Source organism: Coregonus clupeaformis, chromosome 27, assembly GCF_020615455.1.
Source record: "Coregonus clupeaformis isolate EN_2021a chromosome 27, ASM2061545v1, whole genome shotgun sequence".
Taxonomy (NCBI): Eukaryota; Metazoa; Chordata; class Actinopteri; order Salmoniformes; family Salmonidae; genus Coregonus; species Coregonus clupeaformis.
Window position 1 is genome coordinate 18,148,818 of NC_059218.1, and position 20,710 is coordinate 18,169,527.

The following is a 20,710-nucleotide window of genomic DNA, read 5'->3' on the forward strand; positions in this document are numbered from 1 at the left end:
GTGGACTGCCTCCTCTGGCACACCGGCTCAGTGCTAACAGTATAAATCTGGTTCCTAGGCACATGATCATTGCACACAACAGCTGCAGGATCAGCAGAGGCACCCAGGGCAGCTAAAGGGACACAAACCAGGTTACCCACATTGTGTCTACCGACGCCCCTGATGTAAAGTACATTTGCTGAAGCATTTTGACAACTCTGCATCACAATGGTAGGGATTAGCTGAGCTGGGCTTGGGTCATTGCCAATCATTGTCTCAAAGCAGCCTTATAATACGGTGAAAGGATCCTCCTTATAAAACGTGTTTTGTTCAATGCCACGATTCAGAGAGGGCACAGGGCCAGATATGATGGGTTTTTTGTTAGTCTAGCAGAGAGTCAATCAGCTCATTCCAGCTTCACCTGGAATGCTTTTCCAACAGTCTTGAAGGAGTTCCCACATATGCTGAGCACTTGTTGGCTGCTTTTCTTTCACTCTGCAGTCCAACTCATCCCAAACCATCTCAATTGGGTTGAGGTCGGGTGATTGTGGAGGCCAGGTCATCTGATACAGCACTCCATCATTCTCCTTCTTGGTCAAATAGCCCTTTCACAGCCTGGGGGTGTGTTGGGTCATTGTCCTGTTGAAAGACAAATGATAGTCCCACTAAGACCAAACCAGATGAGATGGCGTATCGCTGCAGAATGCTGTGGTAGCCATGCTGGTTAAGTGTGCCTTGAATTCTAAATAAATCACCAGCAAAGCACGCCCACACCATCACACCTCCTCCTACATGCTTCACGGTGGGAACCACATATGCGGAGATCATCCGTTCACCTACTCTGAGTCTCACAAAGACACGATGGTTGGAATCAAAAATATCAAATTTAGACTCCAGACCAAAGGACAAAATTCCACGGGTCTAATGTCCATCGCTAATTTTTCTTGGCCCAAGCAGGCCTCTTCTTCGTATTGGTGTCCTTTAGTAGTGGTTTCTTTGCAGCAATTCGACCATGAAGGCCTGATTCACGCAGTCTCCTCTGAACAGTTGATGTTGAGATGTGTCTGTTACTTAAACTCTGTGAAGCATTTATTTGGGCTGCAATCTGAGGTGCAGTTAACTAATGAATGTATCCTCTGCAGCAGAGGTAACTCTGGGTCTTCCTTTCCTGTGGCGGTCCTCATGAGTCAGTTTCATCATAGCACTTGCTGGTTTTTGCGACTGCACTTGAAGAAACTTTAAAAGTTCTTGACATTTTCCGGATTGACTGACCTTTGCTAATTTGAGCTGTTCTTGCCATAATATGGACTTGGTCTTTTACCGAATAGGGCTATCTTCTGTATACCACCCTTCCTTGTCAAAGCACAACTGATTGGCTCAAACGCATTAAGAACGAAAGAAATTCCACAAATTAACTTTTAACAAGGCACACCTGTTAATTGAAATGCATTCCAGGTGACTACCTCATGAAGCTGGTTGAGAGAATGCCTAGAGTGTGCAAAGCTGTCATCAAGGCAAAGGGTGGCTACTTTGAAGAACATATATTTTGATTTGTTTAACACCTTTTTGGTTACTACATGATTCCATATGTGTTATTTCATAGTTTTGATATGTTCACTATTATTCTACAATGTAGAACATTACAAAACTAAAATAAAAACCCTGGAATGTGTAGGTGTCCAAACTTTGACTGGTACTAGATATCTAAATAAATAAACACACACACACTTTAACCCTGCCTATATGTACATAGCTACCTCAATTATCTCGTACCCCTGCACGAATAGCCATGTTATTTTTACTTGTTATTCACTGTGTATTTTTTCCTCGTGTCACTATTTCTATGTTTTTTTTTGTTTATCGTTAACTCTGCATTGTTGGAAAAGGACCTGTAAGTAAGTATTTCACTGTTAGTCTACACCTGTTGTTTATGAAGCATGTGACAATTTGATTTGATAATCTTGGGCAAATTAATGAATTTTCTAATAACTTCAATACATTTAGTTGATTTCCTACTAAGTTCAATACATATTTAAATATTGTTGAATTCTGTTTTAATGTCTGGATTCTGTGAGCAACACAGATTTTATAAGGCCCTAGCTATGGCACACTAGGCTATGGAGAATCCCTGGATTGCATTGTTACAGAAAGGATGGAGGTTGTCCAAAAAAACGCTTCTTTATCATTCAACGCCACCACTTTCCAGAATTCCTGCCTTGATCAGTCACGATGTTAACCAGAGCCATGTTGTACAGAGTGAGTTTCACAGTCAAGCCCAGTAGGTAGCTTATCATCACTGTATGACTTATAGTAGCCACACATGGCTTTAACCAGCCAATCGGAATGTTGACTATAGTAAACAGGAAAATATAAACATGGGCTGTCTACACTGCAATGTTTTTCTTACCTTGTCATTTATGACTTAGGCCCCTGGATCCCAGCTGATGGCAGGTGAAAGACCCAACAGCAGCACAGGTGCTTATCTGGAGGGAATAAGCAGATTCACTGTGTTACGTACAGATGCACCTACGGTAAATCTTCTCAATCTTTGCGTTAGGCCTAAAATGACCCGTTATTGGCCCATTAACCTTATCTTATTAGTAGGGGTTTTTCTGGATCAAAATGGGGCTTAGGTGATGGGTGTGGCGGGGTCATGGCCATGGGCGTGGCCAATGATGCGGTTGTCGACCGAACATTTTAGAGGCCCCCGTTGGCCGTATTGACAAAATGTTGCTTTTTTAAAAGCTAATTTGCTGCAATTCTACACAGTTTATGCTATCTGAGTGAGTCAAACATGAAAACAAAATCAATGGGGGCCCCCATGCCATGACCAAAATACTTCTGAATGCATAATTTGTGAAATTTTAGATTCTCCCTGGCTGTCTAGCTTTTATTTAGGTGATTGCTAGTTCTCAAAGATGATCTTATTAATATATATATATGGTCCATTATATTTTCTACATATCTGGTTTTAGTCATTTAAGTTTACACTGAAGTTAACATTAAACATTTTTTAGTGTTTGAACATTGGCGGCCGGTGTTGGTTTTCTATACAGAAAAAACCCTGATTAGGCAGGATTATCTGAGCCAAGTTATCTTTATCTACTTAAACCAATATGGAGAAAGATAGGGGGGCCTGATGTAAGGCTTTTGCAAAAGAGCTCATAGTAACACTTTCTCCGAATATCATCCAGTGATACTCCGGAGCTAGGAGTCCAGGATTTCACCATCCCCCAGTCTGAAGGTTTCTCTGAGGTAGTGCATAGGCCTACATTTCATTTGACCCCCCCCCAAATTGAATTTCTACAATAAACTTAAAATATGCAAAATAACCTATATCTTGGGCAACAATGACTTATACAACTCACAAAAGGTAAGCTGTGTTTACAATTTGATTCAATAGTCAATGTAGCCTAATAAGCTATCTTTAATGCATGTGAACTAAATGGAAACTAGCCCATTATTGCATTTTTGTAAGGACATGCAAGAATAGACTATTGATGAATGAAACATTTGTGAGATGTCAGATGGATGACAATAGCTGTATTATTATGACTAAGGCAGGGAGTGGGATGAGAAATATACATTACATTGTTTGTAGGCAACCAACAGGACTGCGACATTTATTTACTTGTCACAAAAATGTATCCTGTTTGACAAAGTCCCTCTAGTTCAAAACTAGTCCGAATATTTTATTCTGAATAATGCATATCGCATTATAATAATCCTCCACTGTTGTTGTGGGCAAATTAATGATACTATCCTATTCTTCTATTATGGAGGAACAACTAGGCTTGTTTAGGCTGCACCTGTTCTTTGTCGTCTCAAAAACATTGCTAGATTAGCTGTCTGTTTTGTCAAGATTGGGGCTAGAGTATGCTTTATCCTAAACTTGGAAAGCCACAGGAATAAAGTAGCATTAACATACACAGCCTAGGGTAGCCAGTAAGTCCTAATTGGCTATACTGTGGTTATAGAATACAGAGTGTATAACACCCACACAGGATGGGGCTCAATAGTATCCAGGGAGTTTTTTGCCATTGAAAGTCTATATTTTGGGGGGTGGGAAAACACTTCCAGTGTAAACTTAAACCAGATATTAAGTATGTAGAAAAGATAATGGACCTATATATTTGTAAATAATATAATCTTTGAGAACTAACAAATCACCAAAATAAAAGCTAAACAGTCAAGGAGAATTGAAAAATTCCCAAAACAATAATGTAGCAGTATTGATTTTGTTAGCAAAATAACACAGCATTAGTCATTGCAAAATGCATAGAATTGCAGGAAATTGGCTTTAAAACTGCACAATTTTCTCAGCTCCATGTAGAATTAAAAGAAATTGGCTTAAACCGCGGCCATTGCCACACCCCCTGCCACGCCCACTACCTAAGCCCCTTTTTGATGTAGAAAAAACCCTGGGATCATCATCATCATCATCCCTCTCAGCCCAGCGTAGCATGCCCTACATCAGGCCAGTATTGTCTGCCTGTTCATGTCATTGGGGCCCGTGGCCTTGCCAGCTGATCTGAGACAAACCCAATCAGCACTGGGCTCATTCCCCGCCCCCTGACTGTCCCTGTGCCGATACAGCACAATGGAGCTACAGTGCAGCCCAACGCAGTGTGTGTGTGTGAGGGGTTTTAATTGCACCCAGGCCCTGACTCTCACAGTCAGCTGAGCACACTCTTGGGCTGCATCATTGCCACTTTTTTCTTTCTGCTCCACTTCCTCCGGGGGGCTTTTATGTCTGTCATGTGTTAAGGATTTCCTGTGGCCACACACACACAGTATCCAATTATAGGCCTACAGTACACACACCGACTGTGCATATATATGCACACACACAAGAACTCACGCACGCACCACTCACAGGTGCACACACACAATTATAAAATGGGGTTACTGTAGTACTCTCCCTCTGATGTGCTGTGAAGCGAAAAAGAGCTAAGCAACCTGGTGAGCTTGTCTGTCTGACCTGCATCTAGCAGACGCCATCACATGTACAGGGCAGAGCATTAGGCAAAACTGGAGCAGTGGAGGACAGTGTGGTGAGGGGAAGAGCAGGAGATAGCCTACCATTACAATGGACGCAGTGTGTACTGCGTAGACCTCGGTCTGGGTCATCCCTTACACGTGTTTAGGCTACATGTTATATTGTTGTGTGCTTATGCATAAATATGCTCCTTGATTGTCTCTCGGTATAGCAACTCAATATAAAATAAGAAGGATTTGGGTTTGTGAATGTGTAACAGTCATGCAGTAGTAGTGAAAAGGGGAGGAAGGGAGAGAGGGAGTGAGAGACAGATGTTCTCTAAAGTGGGTCACAGAGGCAGGCAAATCAGTAGGGAGAGGCAGTGCACAGATGTGAGTTAAATTTGACAGACTGGCATGTCAAATGTTACGCAAACTGACAACTCCCGACAAATATTAGGGCTATATTATAAAGTCCACAAAATCTTGCAAATCGCCTACCAAGAATGGGTTTTTGGCTGATATTAAAAGGGGCTATTGGCTACTTTTCAAAATGCGCATCGAGGCATAATCGGCTGGTGTGGCGAGTGATGGCAAACAAACATCAACCAGCACATCAAACAGAATATTCAGCAAAAGATGCTGAATTCAACATCATGGACAGTATAACGTATAGACTGGGGAAACGTCATTGCACACAGTCTATTGTAAATGAGATCATGCACAGATTCAGAAAGGTGTGAGATAAGGGGAATGGAACTATTCGCTATCACATCAATCTAACGGTTAGTTCTGACACTGTCTGTCATCTGTGAGATAATGGTTTATTTAGCCCAACACAGCCGAGTGAAGGGGATTTTGTGTTGCCTCTTTCAACAACAACAACTTGTGTACAGCTGCCAAGGCTTTCACCCCTCCTAACACACATCATTATCTTTCACACACCGACGTAAACAAAGCTCTATCAATGCCTCGGGCTCATCTCTGTATACAAAATGAATCAAACGCTATTCTAAATTAATGTCCCAGTATCACTCTCTGAAATGTCTTACAAAGCAAACCCAAAGGACCCCCAGAAATGAAAAATGGGGCACCATTTAAATGTGAGCATCAATACTTCTGAGAACACTATAGTGCTATCGGCCGCTTTCCGTTTAAAAAAGCCAGTTTGAATGTGCTATCTGCTCAGACACAGGCCTATCAATAAACATTCTGTTTTTTACTGTATATAATCCTCCTGTTGGCCATTTTATCAAACAGCCCAGTCTCCTCAGCAACATACGGGTCAGTGTCTGTAGTTGAGCTGTACTGGTCCGACCCAGGGCTTCCGTTGGTTCCGAGTTGAGCGACCGGTGCTGAACACCATCATGTGTCCGAGTCCTCCAGTGAACAAAGCACTATCCTCACTAATCCAACAACCGTTCCCATCCCTGCTGACTTGGCACACACACACAATGAAAACCTTTCTAAAATGTTGACGGCTCGTTCCTCCTTCAGCAACCCGAACACAGCAATGAGAAAATAGCATTCCACAAACTCCAGTGAATTACTGCCCTGGTTTTAAGACACCCTCTGCGCCTACATGGGGTGGGAGTAAGTTAAGGAACAAGAGCTATGAGGTTTCTATTTACACCAGCCAGCCAGACATCAAGTGAAACTGGCAAACTGCCATTCTCTTGACTCGGGGACAGTAGCAGTAGGCCTACAGTATGTACTTCAAATCGACTTGGGGTTTAATAGGCCGAACACCTTAAAGGGCATTTGTTTACTCAGTGCAGTGTTCTCTCAACCCTGTGAGTGTATGCAGGCTTTTGTCCACTTGCAGCCTAGCGCTAGCCTAGAACACCTGTTTTTACTAATCGTCAAGACATAGTGCTGGGGCAAAATCCCCCACCCACACTGCAGCCCACCGGGACCAGGAGCAAAAATAAACTGCCATGGTGTCGCACTATAAATATGCTTTGGTTTTGTTGACAAAGCCACACAACCCAATGAAAAGAGATAAAAGCATTCTCTGGGGGCTCCTGATGACTTCCAGTTTGATAAATGTCAGTTAACTGGCTTTTGATGTGTTGAACGAAGGGCAGATGGACGGGGAAATCAGTGAAAGGGGTGGACAGTGAACTTGACACTGCCAAAGCCAAAGGGACTAAAATAGGCCCCATCTTCTAGAGAAGAGCCACAGGGGAACAGTCACTTTGCTGTGCTACAGGGGGGACACTGATACATTAGCAGTCGAAAAGGCCAGTCCCCACAGATGATGAATGGGGTTTCAATGTAAATTCTAAAGTGATTCAGATTAAAGAGAGGGAGTATGGGAGAGAGAGCAGGCTTGTGGTTATTCTTAAGGACGCAGATAAAAAGATCCAACTGTTCGAAAGCTGTCGTCACTGGCAGCAGATAAAATGGGTGATATATATATACACTGAATAAAAATATAAAACACATAAAACAATTAACGATTTTACTGTGTTACAGTTCATATAAGGAAATCAGTCAACTGAAATAAATAAAATAGGCCCTAATCTATGGTTTTCCCATGACTGGGTAGGGGCGCAGCCATGGGTGGACCTGGGAGGGCATAGGCCCACAGACTTGGGAGCCAGGCCCACCCACTGGGGAGCCAGGTCCAGCCAATCAGAATTTGTTTTATTACCGACAGAAATACTCCTCAGTTTCATCAGCTGTCCGGGTGGCTGGTCTCAGACGATCCCCCAGGTGAAGAAGCCGGATGTGGATGTCCTGGGCTGGAATGGTTACACGTGGTCTGCGGTTGCGAGACCGGTTGGACGTACTGCCAAATTCTCTAAAACGAAGTTGGAGGCGGCTTATGGTAGAGAAATTAACATTAAATTATCTGGCAACAGCTCTGGTAGACATTCCTGTCGTCAGCATGCCAATTGCACGCGCCCTCAAAACTTGAGAATCTGTGGCATTGTATTGTGTAACGACAACCGCACATTTTAGAATGGCCTTTTATTGTCCCCAGCACAAAGTGCACCTGTGTAATGATCATGCTGTTTAATCAGCTTCTTGATATGCCACACCTGTCCAGTGGGATGGATTATCTTGGCAAAGGAGAAATGTTCACTAACAGGGATATAAACAAATTTGTGTACAAAATTTGAGGGAAATAAGCTTTTTGTGCACATGGAACATTTCTGGGATCTTTTATTTCAGCTCATGAAATCAACACTTTACATGATGCGTTTATTTTTTGTTATACATACAGTACAAGTCAAATGTTTGGACACCTACTCATTCATCAACATTTTTTATATTTGAGATTCGTCAAAATAGCCACAGCTTTGCTTTGCACCATCTTGGCATTCTCTCAACCAGCTTCATGATGAATGCTTTTCCAACCGTCTTGAAGGAGTTCCCACATATGCTGAGCACTTGTTGGCTGCTTTTCCTTCACTCTGCGGTCCAACTCATCCCAAACCATCTCAATTTGGTTAGGTCGGGTGATTGTGGAGGCCAGGTCATCTGATGCAGCACTCCATCACTCTCCTTCTTGGTCAAATAGCCCTTACACAACCTGGAGGTGTGTTGGGTCATTGTCCTGTTGAAAAACAAATGATAGTCCCACTAAGCCCAAACCAGAAGGGATAGTGTATCGCTGCAGAATGCTGTGGTAGCCATGCTGGTTAAGTGTGCCTTGAATTCTAAATAAATCACAGCAGTGTCACCAGCAAAGCACCCCAACACCATCACACCTCCTCCATGCTTCACGGTGGGAACCACACATGCAGAGATCATCCGTTCACCTACTCTGCGTCTCACAAAGACACGGCGGTTGGAACCAAAAATCTCACATTTGGACTCATCAGACCAAAGGACAGATTTCCACCGGTCTAATGTCCATTGCTTGTGTTTCTTGGCCCAAGCAAGTCTCTTCTTATTGTTAGTGTCCTTTTTAGTAGTGGTTTCTTTGCAGAAATTCAACTATGAAGGCCTGATTCACGCAGTCTCCTCTGAAAAGTTGATGTTGAGATGTGTCTGTTACTTGAACTCTGTGAAGCATTTATTTGGGCTGCAATCTGAGGTGCAGTTAACTAATTAATTTATCCTCTGCAGCAGAGGTAACTCTGGGTCTTCCTTTCCTGTGGCGGTCCTCATGAGAGCCAGTTTCATCATAGTGCTTGATGGTTTTTGCGACTGCACTGAAGGAACTTTAAAAGTTCTTGAAATATTCATGATTGACTGACCTTCATGTCTTAAAGTAATGATGGACTGTTGTTTCTCTTAGCTTATTTGAGCTGTTCTTGCCATAATATGGACTTAGTCTTTTACCAAATAGGGCTATCTTCTGTATACCACCCCTACCTTGTCACAATACAACTGATTGGCGCAAATGCATTAAGGAGGAAAATAAATCCACAAATTAACTTTTAACAAGGCAGACCTGTTAATTGAAATGCATTCAAGGCGACTACCTCATGAAGCTGGTTGGGAGAATGCCAAGAGTCTGCAAAGCTGTCATCAAGGCAAAGGGTGGCTACTTTGAAATAACACACACACACACACACACACACACACACACACACACACACACACACACACATACATACATACATATAATATAATATATTCTTCATAGTTTTGATGTCTTCACTATTATTCTACAATGTAGAACATTTTAAAAATAAAGAAAAACCCTGGAATGAGGTGGTGTGTCCAAACCTTTGACTGGTACTGTATATATTGTGTTTTGTTCCGCGAGCCACTTAGTTATCACTTTTGCTTATTGGCAAGGTGCTCCATCATGCTGGAAAAGGCATTGTTCATCACCAAACTGTTCTTGGATGGTTGGGAGAAGTTGCTCTCGGAGGATGTGTTGGTACCATTCTTTATTCATGGCTGTGTTCTTAGGCAAAATTGTGAGTGAGCCCACTCCCTTGGCTGAGAAGCAACCCCACACATGAATGGTCTCAGGATGCTTTACTGTTGGCATGACACAGAACTGATGGTAGCGCTCACCTTTTCTTCTCCAGACAAGCTTTTTTCCGGATGCCCCAAACAATCGGAAAGGGGATTCATCAGAGAAAATGACTTTACCCCAGTCCTCAGCAGTCCAATCCCTGTACCTTTTTCAGAATATCAGTCTGTCCCTGATGTTTTCCCTGGAGAGAAGTGGCTTCCTTGCTGCCCTTCTTGACACCAGGCCATCCTTCAAACATCTTTGCCTAACTGTGCGTGCAGATGCTCTCACACCTGCCTGCTGCCATTCCTGAGCAAGCTCTGCACTGGGGGTGCTCCGATCCCGCAGCTGAATCAACTTTAGGAGACGGTCCTGGCGCTTGCTGGACTTTCTTTGGCGCCCTGAAGCCTTCTTCACAACAATTTAACCTCTCTCCTTGAAGTTCTTGATGATCCGATAAATGGTTGATTTAGGTGCAATCTTACTAGCAGCAATATTCTTGCCTGTGAAGCCCTTTTTGTGCAAAGCAATGATGATGGCACGTGTTTCCTTGCAGGTAACCATGGTTAACAGAGGAAGAACAATGATTTCATGCACCACCCTCCTTTAAAAGCTTCCAGTCTGTTATTCTAACTCAATCAGCATGACAGAGTGATCTCCAGCCTTGTCCTCGTCAACACTCACCTGTGTTAACGAGAGAATCACTGACATGATGTCAGCTGGTCCTTTTGTGGCAGGGCTGAAATACAGTGGAAATGTTTTTTTCATGGCAAAGAGGGACTTTGCAATTAATTGCAATTCATCTGATCACTCTTCATAACATTCTGGAGTATATTTAAATTGCCATCATAAAAACTGAGGCAACAGACTTTGTGAAAATTAATATTTTTGTCATTCTCAAAACCTTTGACCACGACTGTATAGCCAGCCACAGAGTCGCGCGCATAGGCTATCTGACGACAGAACAGCATGTGTTTACTAGTTTATAAAAAGGTGTCGAACTGCCTGAATAAATAAATATTCTTCATCCCTTTGCTATTCATAAATCATACAACGTAGTTATATGTCTATGTAATCGCATCGGGACAAGTAAACCAAAGATCTTGTCTGTATTTTCCTAGGATTCGAAGCCCATGTCAAGACTTGCCAGTGACCGCTAAAGTGACTCGTCAAATCAAATCACATTTGATTTGTCACATACATGTGTTTAGCAGATGTTATTGCGGGTGTAGCGAAATGCTTGTTCTTCTAGCTCCGACAGTGCAGTAATATCTATCAAGTAATATTTAACAATTTCACAACATATACCCAATACACACAAATCTAGTAATGGAATGGAATGGAATTTAAGAATATATACATATATGGCCAAGCAATGACAGAGGGGCATGGACTAAGATACAGTAGAATATTATAGAATAGAATACAGTATATACATATGATGAGTAGTGCAAGATATGTAAACATTATTAAAGTGGTCAGTGACTGCAATAGGCAGCAGCAGCCTCTAATGTGCTAGTGATGGCTTTTCAACAGTCTGATGGCCTTGAGATAGAGGCTGTTTTTCATTCTCTCGGTCCCAGCTTTGATGCACCTGTACTGACCTTGCCTTCTGGATGATAGCGGGGTGAACAGGCAGTGGCTCGGGTTGTTGATGTCCTTGATGATCTTTTTGGCCTTCCTGTGACATCGGGTGCTGTAGGTGTATTGGAGGGCTGGTAGTTTGCTCCCGGTAATGCGGTCGGCAGACCGCACCACCCTCTGGAGAGCCCTGCGGTTGCGGGCGGTGCAGTTGCCGTACCAGGCAGTGATACAGCCCGACAGGATGCTCTCAATTGTGCATCTGTAAAAGTTTGTGAGGGTTTTAGGTGCCAAGCCAAATTTCTTCAGCCTCCTGAGGTTGAAGAGGCTCTGTTGCGCCTTCTTCACCACACTGTCTGCGTGGGTGGACCATTTCACTTTGTCAGTGATGTGTACGCCAAGGAACTTGAAACCAAGTGATGGATAGTTTGCAAATGAACATCTCCTTTTGAACAGATCTTTTCGGTGAACTGAACCAAATTGCATTATGAGAGAGCAATTGATTTGGCTCCCTAATTTGCCTACTGGTAGGCTACTACTGCTTTTTGGCGATTATCTGCAGATAAATTATGAAAACATTTGACGAAGATGTTGAATCCTCGAAGCAAGAACAATAGGTAGAGGAGAGCCTCATTCTGGTCCAAAAGATGATTAAAGAACAGATTGAAGGTTATAAAAGCTAATGTCATGATACTTATATGGTATTATTAAAGATATTGATAGGCCTACTGATTTGATTAAAGTTTCGACAGCGGAGTAGTCAACTGCTGCTTTCTTTGTAGCAAAGCATATTTTTAACACTTACTTAATTTTACAAATCATACATGTAGGTCTATTCATGGGCGCCTGACTGTCTAAAAATGGGGGTGCACAATCTGGCAGGGGTCTAGGTGTCCTCCCCCTGAAAATATTTGAAAGAGTAGACTAGATCTAGTTTTGTCACAATAAATTCAATTTAAAAGGGGAGACATTACTGGTTTTTCCCGAATAGATTACTAATCTACCGCCTTCCCTCAAAGTCCCTCCCACAGTGATTGATCGACAGGTCTGACTCTGAAACCCTACCAACTCTGTGACTCAAACAAACATCCTGCCCCCTCCTCTGACAAGCCCACCCACAGTGATTGATTGACAGGCCAAACTGTTAAAAGGGATAAGCTAGTTCACCGAAATTACAAAATGACACATTGGTTTCCTTACCCTAAGTGTCCACAGCAGCAGAGACAATAAAATACATTATTTGAAGAACAAACATAGTTTTGGCAATTCATATCTTGCAGTAAAACTGTAAATATGATTTGAATCTCAAGAGAAGACCAGTTTAATGTTAAAAAAAGGTTCTTACTTAGAAAATAGTCCTGATCATATAGGCCTAGACGATATCTAACACACTGAATTTATACATTTTCATGGTTGGGCGGTATCCAGATTTCCATACCTGAATACTGTGCCAGTGCCATCCCGGGATATACGGTATTACCGGTAGTGCACACAAGGGGTGTACATTTTTTATACTAACGTAAAAATAGGCCAAAGAATGTCACTTAACAGAATGTTAACAAAATGCTAACAAGTTCTAAAGGCACTCATAGGTAAATGCTAATGAGCGCATGCGAACACTGATTACTTGGACGTAGTTATGCAAGTATCTCAAAACGCAGTTTGCAGCACACACAAAACAGGAGGGGATTGTCTCTGCTGTTGTTACCAAGAAGCTTGATCTTGCAGGCTAAGGTTAGCCACATAACCAAATAAATTCTCTCCCATCTGGTCTTTGCTAACTTCATAGTTATAATCTATATAGCTGGAAAACAGTAGTGAATTTCATACAAGTGTAACTTGATCACCACACTTATGTTGTGTTGACTTACCTCACGAAGCGCCCATTTTGCTCATTGTGCTTCTTTGTAAACAAACACACGTGACTGGCTCAAACCGCTGTTTTGGGAAATTAGTACCGGTAAGCTTCATAATGAAATATAATCTAACAGGCAACATGATGAACGCGATCTGCTTTATCAATAACCTAGAACACGTTTACTGCAGGTATATATTTAAAAAGTACTCAAAGCCCAAAACATTTCACTTACCAAAATGCAAACAAGTACTAAGGAATCCTCATAGAGAATGATAGAAATGATTTCAATGGTATTGAAATCCATCCCGTTTTAATCCAAATACCCCGGAATATAATGTATTCCGCCCAAGCCCCATTTTCCAGAAATGTTTATTGCAAATGTCTTTCTAGTCAATATCACGACTCATTTTACCAATCTGTAAAGTAAAGTTGTTAAAGTATTCAATAATTTAACTGTGTATTTCAGATGGAATCAAGGCATTAGAATGTAATAGAGGCAACCAAAATAGAGCTTGTTCTCCTTTTCCAGCAAGATGGAGCACCTTGCCATAAGTCAAAAGGGATAACTAAGTGACTCGGGGAATAAAACATCGACATTTGGGTCCCCATGGCCAGGAAACTCCCAAGACCTTAATCCCATTGAGAACTTGTGGTCGATCCTCAAGAGGCGGGTGGACAAACAAAAACCCACAAATTCTGACAAACTCCAAGCATTGATTATGCAAGAATGGGCTGCCAGTCAGGATGTGGCCCAGAAGTTAATTGACAGTATGCCAGGGCGGATTACAGAGGTCTTGAAAAAGAAGGGTCAACACTGCAAATATTGACTCTTTGCATAAACTTAATGTAATTATCAATAAAAGCCTTTGACACTTATGGAATGCTTGTAATTATACTTCAGTATACCATATTAACATCTGACAAAAATATCTCATAACACTGAAGCAGCGAACTTTGTGAAGACCAATACTTGTGTAATTCTCAAAACTTTTGACCACGACTGTACACTATCACTCGAGAGACAGGGTTCAGTACATCTTAATGGAAACATTCCATAGCACTTACACATTCACTCAGACCCGAAGCATTGCTCTGTAGTAATGGATCTAGAGGATGCGTCTAAATATTTCCTTTCCAGGGGGAGGAAAGGATCAGGTCATTGTTAAGCAGAAGAGGGCCCCATGGAAAATGCCATAAATCACTACGGTAAGGTTTGACTGGTGAGATGGTTCTTAACTTCTATGCATCATTGTTGCCTGCCGTGTCAGCTTTTTGCCATGCTGAGGAAGCAATGAATCTATAACTATTTGTTGAGAGAGAGCGAGGGCTAAAATAGTGGCACAACAACTGATTACGTCCAGAGATAGAAACACTGAGTAAGGCAAAGGGAAAATAAATGGGGTGTGCTTACAACAACATTGTCAGGGACATAACATTTTGTATTGAGTGTCTAGCTTTGTGTTGCTCTACCGATATCCTATTTTGGAAATGCCCTTTGATATTCTTCTGTGTTGTTTTGCAACTTTTGCGTGACATGCATGGGTGGTTAGAGAAATATGGCCCATCACAAGTTCTTGGCCATCGAGCAAGTCAATATCCACATCTTCCTCAAATCAGAAATCAGCGAGTCTGCCCAAAATAGCCACAGCGTCTTCCATTGGAGAATTGTCTGTTGTGTTTTGTGGAAAATCTGAGTTCACATGAAATCTCTCCACATAATCATTTTATACAGCTGGTAACTTACAGAGGCGATCCAGTGGAACTGGCATGATCAAAGATAGGCTTACAGCCATAGAAATAGAATGAATAGAGTGGGCGTCCCCATTAAAGTCAACGATGGCATAATGGGTGGACTGGTGGCCATTGCGAGCAGAGCCACTGAACTAGAGTTAGGCCAGCTTTTGGAACGGCCGCCATGTTAGAACCCATATAGTACTTTATTCTTGAAATGTTGTTGATGTAACAATACGAGAGCGCCTCCGACAGTTCCCTATGAAATGACCTGCTGTAAACAAGCAAAACAGAGCAGAAAATGTAACATACATGCATATCCAAGTCTTTACTGTGTTGTAGTGTCAACAAATTGCATATCTCAGTCTCTATAAATAATGGGGCCCGTGTTTTCTTGTTAACAAACAAGAGTTTTGGCAAGTCGGTTAGGACATCTACTTCGTGCATGACACAAGTAATTTTTCCAACAATTGTTTACAGATAGATTATTTCACTTATAATTCACTGTATCACAATTCCAGTGGGTCAGACGTTTACATACACTAAGTTGACTGTGCCTTTAAACAGCTTGGAAAATTCCAGAAAAGGATGTCATGGCTTTAGAAGCTTCTGATTGACTCAACTTGATGTCAATTAGCCTAACTCAGTGCCTCTTTGCTTGACATCATGGGAAAATCAAAAGACCTCCACAAGTCTGTTTCATCCTTGGGAGCAATTTCCAAACGCCTGAAGGTACCACGTTCATCTGTACAAACAGTAGTACGCAAGTATAAACACCATGGGACCACGCAGCCGTCATACCGCTCAGGAAGGAGACGCCTTCTGTCTCTTAGAGATGAATGTACTTCGGTGCGAAAAGTGCAAATCAATCCCAGAACAACAGCAAAGGACCTTGTGAAGATGCTGGAGGAAACAGGTACAAAAGTATCTATATCCACAGTAAAACAAGTCCTATATCGACATAACCTGAAAGGCCGCTCAGCAAGGAAGAAGCCACTGCTCCAAAACCGCCATAAAAAAGCCAGACTACAATTTGCAACTGCACAAAGGGACAAAGAACTGTTTGGCCATAATGACCATTGTTATGTTTGGAGGACAAAGGGGGTTGCTTGCAACCCGAAGAACACTATCCCAACCGTGAAGCACGGGGGTGGCAGCATCATGCTGTGGGGGTGCTTTGCTGCAGGAGGGACTGGTGCACTTCACAAAATAGATGGCATCATGAGGAAGGAAAATTATGTGGATAAATTTAAGCAACATCTCAAGACATCAGTCAGGAAGTTAAAGCTTGGTCGCAAATGGACAATGACCCCAAGCATACTTCCAAAGTTGTGGCAAAATGGTTTAAGGACATAAAGTCAAGGTATTGGAGTGGCCACGAGCTCCGACTTGAGAAAATCGCTTTGAACGGTCATCCATCTCGAAATTCCAAGTCGGAAACACTGGCATCTTTCTAGAGCTCCGACTTTCCAACCTGAAGATCACTGACGTCATGATTTGACCTCCTTTATTTTCCCCGAGTTCCCAGTTGTCTTGAAAGCACCATGACCATCAGATGCAGGTAACATCAGTCCAGTAAAATAAAAAAAAGCAAATTATTTAATAATTTATGCTCAGCTGTGCCTCACAAGTGCTACACCCACTGATCTATTTTGTTATCAACGCTCGAGTTTTGAAATATAATATGGTCTGAGAAAAACAATATTGGAAGACCAGCCAATATGCTGTGATAATGTATTAGGCCTACTGTACAAACCTCATTCCTTCAGAACTGTTTTTATTAGGTATGCACTCACTAACTGTAAGTCGCTCTGGATAAGAGCGTCTGCTAAATGACTAAAATGTCAAATGTAAATGTTACATTTAAGTCACGTTTTAAAAAAATCTGAGCTGTAGATCTCGGCTTGCTTTTGACTGTGAAAGTGAACTGACTCAGAAAAGGTTGGTGATCACTGATCTAGAGCTAACCAAAATGCAAGTGGCCTACTTCCTTATAGCAAGGCTTGGTTGGTCAAATCTGATTATACAATCAAATCACCCTCATACACTTTATCTTATTAAACCTTGCATTGGTAACCGGTATGAACATGCCAGGAAAGGAAACAATAAAGCCTACACTTTGCCTACAAGACTTCAACAAAACCATGGTCAGTCTCAAACCAAATCACAATCAATCTTACCAACAAGCCCAGTCAAATAATTAAAATAATTCAACATGTGCCAAGTTTGAATTGGCTGTTTTACAGGACCCTTTTAACGAGAGGACTTGAGCAGTGTGACTTGAACTGTGCTGTGTCTTGCATTTTTCCATTACCATCTTCCCAGTTGCCACAAACAACCATGAATGAATGGCTCAGATAGTCATATCAACAGGTTCACCTTTGGACAGTTCTAATAATCTGAGGTGTTAGTTTGGCCTGGGTAAGAGTGTGTGTGTGTGTGTGTGTGTGTGGTGGTGCTGAGTAACCTGAGCCTGATAATACACAGTGAAGACGAGCCTGCCTACCAAGTGCCACCAATCCCGCTGAATCAACCTTTATCTTGTTAGCTAGATTCATCACCTGCTAATTCTCTAAGCTCACTAACCACAAAAGTTACACAAAGCAGTCGCAAAAAAAGACAGCTTTTACTTGGCATAGACTAACCATACGGTGGCACACTGGTAAAGCTTGTATTAGACTACTTATCCGGTATAAATAATACAAAATCATAGATGTTTACATATTAAATAGAAATTCACCTCCCATTTTAAAATCCCAGAGTCATTGCAGGGTTCCGGTTCTAGCTAGCTAATCATTCTAGAATGAGAATGTCATTGGATAGCTACATTTCTACCACTAAGGTTATCATATCACATAAATCCGTCGAGAGATTAGCCTCACTGTCTTGCATTAAAATACAGGATCAAAGCCAGCAGATTTAAATTAGCTTGGGATACTAGCTAATCTTATTAGTAAAGGTGAAAGCTAATGAAAATACCAAGATGTCGAGTACAGGTCAAGACATCTGTCCTAAAACACGAACTGAAGGTATTCGTCACATGAAGTGATGAACAACATACATTTAATTTCGTTAACTACAGTTTTATTGGCCTCTTATTTCCTTCCGCATTATACTGACTGTCAATAAACAGGACTCGTGCCTCTTACCTGTATCACGCCTATGGAAAGACTGCATTATCAAATATGTTAGCTAGTGTGAAACATTGTCAGATTGCAATTCTTGGGCTGTTGGTCGCCTACTAGCTATACTACCTAGTTTGATTGTATACTTACAGTGGAAAGTCGACAGTAGATTTGGCATTCCAGTGTTGGAAAACAAAACAAGAGTAATTGGCAGATTGTGATATTCCAGTTTGTAAAACTATCAACAACCTATCTAGTTTGCTATAGCAGAATATAGCTAACTAGCCTAAGACATTTCATGAGTAATTGTTAGCTAGCCAACCCTTTCGTAAGGAAATACACCTGTGAAGAGTGCAAGTTAGCGAAAATACTACCCCCCCTCCCCTCCCCTCCCCTCCCCTCTCGACCACACTAGCCAACCGCTAGTTTGCTAGCTAATCTAGCTAGCTAGCTAATGCGTTACAGCAAAGTGGTAATAGGAATATAACAAGTGTCGTTAGCTGACTTCACTTACCGTAAAATTGTGTCGAATTAGTTATATAGTCCGGAAATTGTTTAAAATCCACGAAACTTTTAAACTGTATACATTCGCCGGCCGACACGTTTTTCCCCTCCAAGCATCCACTCAAAGTACACTTAGCTAGCTACATAACTGGCTAGCTAACCAGTTAGCAAACGCATTCTTTCGCGAGACCAATCCCCTCGAAAGTTGTTTAGCATTCCGAGTTTGCGTCTCGCTGAAAAACAGTGTCCAGTGTGTCAGGCAATAAAATAAAATAAAAGTAATGACTAAACTAAACGGGGACACCCAATCATTCGATTTTATAAGATACTTTGGGTAAAAATATAAAAGGGAACATTAAAAGAAGGAATCCAAAATGTCCACAACAGCCAAGGAAATAGCTACAAAAGGCAACAAAAAAAATCCACCACCACGAAAACAGAATCCTTTCCTTTTAAGAACGCCGCACCAAATGTCTTAAATCCTAATCTCCCGTTCTTTTTGCCATTCAAAAAATTATATATACATCTTATTTGTAGCAAGAACACGCTACAATTCACGATGAAACACAGAGTTGGCCACAGTCTGTCGCGCCAACACCAGTGTATGCTGCTGTATCGCTAGCCCAGTCAGTAAATCCAGTGGGGGCAACGACAACCCTGCATCTGATGGGCATGATTGTGTAACCAATGAAAATGGTGTATCAGTCGTTTGTAAATTATGTTCACCAATACGCTTTGTGGAGAGGTAGCTAGGACATATTTTACAGTAGATTTTTTACTGCTCACAATTATTTGGAAGGTTATTTTAGATGTTATTTTACAACAGAAAACAATGGCCATTTGTTATTTTGTGAACAAGATTTGCATTAGGTCCTCTGATATGCACATGACAAAGGGGTACAGTCACTCAAACAGTAAAGTGATGATGGTGATGGAATGTGTCACTGATGTATAATCTAGTTTTTTCCCCTCCCTTCCTTGATGTAATAATCGTTGACACCATTTGAATAGATTCAAGTAATGATCCAATGATCCCCTGTGAAGATACATTGGGAACTAAGGGTTGTTGTGACATGACATAAAAAATTACTCCCAAATACAACAGAGAGACTGAAGAACATCAATGTAGCTACAAGTGCAATAGCATATACTGCATTTGAACGAATTTGAACAGCATTTGAAAGAATATGTTTAATACATCACCTTGTGGGCAAATTCTATTTCAAAAGGTGATTTTTCTACAATGTTCCAGCCTTTAGCCAGAGAGTGGAAACCAATGGCCTGTTTCCCAGACCAGGATTACATCTACCTCTGGACTGAAAAACATGCCCAATTGAGAATCTCCATTGAAGTGCTTTTTAGTTAAGGCTTGATCTGGGTCCGGACCCTGGAAACTGGCCTTAATGTACAATGGTCAGTGTGGTGTGATGCTGTATGATGTTTTGTCTCCCCCTTGTGGACACACACACAAAAGTATTTGTATTTATTAGGGATCCCCACTAGCTGCTGCCAATCTTCCCGGGGTCCAAACACATTAAGGCACATAACACAAAAAAAACTCAAAAACTAAAAAATAACACAGTACATCATATAACACCATTACCTCCCGAGTGGCGCAGTGGTCTAAGTCACTGCATCGCAGTGCTAGCTGTGCCACTAGAGATCCTGGTTCGAATCCAGGCTCTGTCGTAGCCGGCCGCGACCGGGAGACCCATGGACTGGCGCACAATGAGGAAATGGCTGGCAGGGATGTAGCTCAGTTGGTAGAGCATGGTGTTTGCAACGCCAGGGTTGTGGGTTTGATTCCCACGGGGGGCCAGTATGAAAAAAATACAAAAATAATGTATGCACTCACTAACTGTAAGTCGCTCTGGATAAGAGCGTATGCTAAATGATTAAAATGTAATTACGCCAGTACATATCATTATACCACTCCCTGTATGCCAGGTAAACAACCTGAACTTCAGGAGGATCCAGGCTGGGCACGCTCCCATCCTCATCAACGAGACCGCCGTGGAGACGGTCAAAAAC

At 41.8% G+C, this 20,710-nt stretch overlaps 1 protein-coding gene across 5 annotated transcripts in view; it reads right to left on the reverse strand.

Moving 5' to 3' along the window:
- Positions 1 to 19,294, reverse strand: part of LOC121541584 (erbin) — a 123,104-nt gene extending 103,810 nt beyond the window's left edge. For all 5 annotated transcript variants that reach the window (XM_041850704.2, XM_041850705.2, XM_041850706.2 and 2 more), the window contains exons 1-2: positions 18,690 to 19,294; positions 2,387 to 2,462 (exon numbers count right to left, since the gene is read on the reverse strand). The gene's annotated coding sequence lies outside the window, so the exon portion shown is untranslated. The remainder of the gene's footprint in view (positions 1 to 2,386; positions 2,463 to 18,689) is intronic.
- Between the last annotated feature and the right edge of the window lie 1,416 nt (positions 19,295 to 20,710).